This window comes from Schistocerca piceifrons, chromosome 5 (assembly GCF_021461385.2).
Source record: "Schistocerca piceifrons isolate TAMUIC-IGC-003096 chromosome 5, iqSchPice1.1, whole genome shotgun sequence".
NCBI classification, from domain to species: Eukaryota; Metazoa; Arthropoda; class Insecta; order Orthoptera; family Acrididae; genus Schistocerca; species Schistocerca piceifrons.
This window is the reverse complement of record NC_060142.1, coordinates 487215426-487217613: the sequence shown is the minus strand read 5'-3', so window position 1 is coordinate 487217613 and position 2188 is coordinate 487215426.

Below are 2188 nucleotides of genomic sequence, written 5' to 3'. Positions count from 1 at the left end.
TGAACCTATCCCACAAGTTAACAAATAGCGTTTTTAAAACAACCGCCGTGAAATTCGCGACGCGTAAAATGATGTGAGAAGAGAACATCCGCTTAGCAGTGTGTGGGAACTGAAGACCCGCCAAATACAGAGCTCGACCGATCGAGGGAGTGCAGTGGTTAAGACACTGTGCCACGTTCGAGAGGAAAGTGGTTCAAATCTCCTTCCGAACACCTCGATTTAGATTTTCCTTGGTCGCCTAAAGGAAAATAGCCGTATAATTTGTTTGTAGAAAACTTCCGACTTCCCTTTCCAATCAGAGCTTGTGTTCTGTTTCTGATGACTGTTCGTCAACGGTATATTTAATCCTATTTTTCTTTTTTCTTTGGAAAGTTATCCCTGCTTGTTCAGTCAATGCACATATCCAACAAGTCGGTTACCCGTTGTGTCATTTGGACGTCATAACTGTGTTAATTTACTGTCGATTACAGTAGAACGAGCGCTGTCAGTTTAGCTTCTGCTGGCATGTGTCCTCTTGATATTCTGTGAGATTATTGATGCTCATAGAAAATATGCTTATTTATTTATGCATTTACACTGAAAGACATCTTTCATCTAACCAGCCATTCTTAGTTAACATTGTAATATTCATGATATTACTCGACAAACCATTCTTGTAACCTGACCACTCTGGGTGAACCGTCGTGTTTATGCCCGAGATGCAGATAGTGATGGAAGCAATCGAATAACAATCCACTAGTGCGGTTGTAGTTTTACTTGTTGGTTGAACTATTCATTCATTCCTTTGAGTGAAACCAGTCTGTGGAGCAACTGAATGAAAAAACAAGAAACGATTCAGCCAGTTTTTAGTTTAGATTAGATGCACTTCTCGTTCAAATACATTTATGCTGAGCAGATCCTCCAGGCCGTAGAAGATGTCAGAAAAACATGAATACACAATAAATATTTACAAAGAAGAACCAAATATGCTACTGCACCTTCCGCAGATCCCAAGTGAAATGGACCCCATGGTTGTGGAATAAGAAAAGAAAGATCAACTATATCTTGATTTAAAAGATAATAAATGACTTGTCACAATACAAGGTGAGGCAAAAAGATGTTGCCATTAAATGAGTGTTCTCTTTTTTTTTACGGATTTAATTTTGGCTTCCCGATATTCCGATATTCCATTGAGCAACGAAGGAAGATAGCTGCCTGGATGGAGATCTTCTAGTCCCCAAGCATCGTACAAGAAAAATCCAAGATCTGGACCTGACGGGATGCACTCTCGTGCCTCACAATTGGTAGGATCTACGAGAAGTTTGTAAGGGCGGAGTCCGTTCAAGACAGCGGCAGGGAGCGATGATAGCCAGCCCAACCAAGTCATTTCTCGTTCAGAGTCTGTTAATTCTTGTCGTGCGGTCATAATCACGTAGGAAACCTCTTCACAAGAATCAGCTGAGCACAAATGACAGCTCCGCCAAAGCACTGCCCCTTTAAATCATGTGTACACGATAGTACCGTCATCTGTACATGTGCATATCGCTATCCTACGACTTTTGTCGCCTCAGTGTATTTCTCGGTATGATTAATGGAGATTCTGGGTTTTTACCTGAGTTGAAGGTGCATTTTGAACACATTACTGAGCATGGTCAACTCGGCTCGAAACATGGAAGTACACTGGAAAACTTGGGTTCTATATAAGCGCGTGTTTACAGGGTGATCCATTGATAGTTACCGGGCCAAATATCTCACGAAATAAGCATCAAACGAAAAAACTACAAAGAACGAAACTCGTCTAGCTTGAAGGGGGAAACCAGATGGCGCTATGGTTGGCGCGCTAGATGGCGCTGCCATAGGTCAAACGGGTATCAACTGCGTTTTTTTAAAATAGGAACCCCCATTTTTATTACATATTCGTGTAGTACGTAAAGAAATACGAATGCTTTAGTTGGACCACTTTTTTCGCTTTGTGACAGATGGCACTGTAATAGTCACAAACGTATAAGTACGTAGTATCTAGAGACTACCGATTACCAAAGGTCAGTAGTTAGAATTTTGCAGCATGATTTAGGAACGAAGGTATACCACTTGCAGATTGTGCAGCAGCTCACAAACACGGACAAGCAAGTACAAGTCAGTGGTGCACAAATCATCTCCAACGTCAGGAGCGTAATGGGGCCCCTTAGGGAAATGGCAGCAAGAGAGG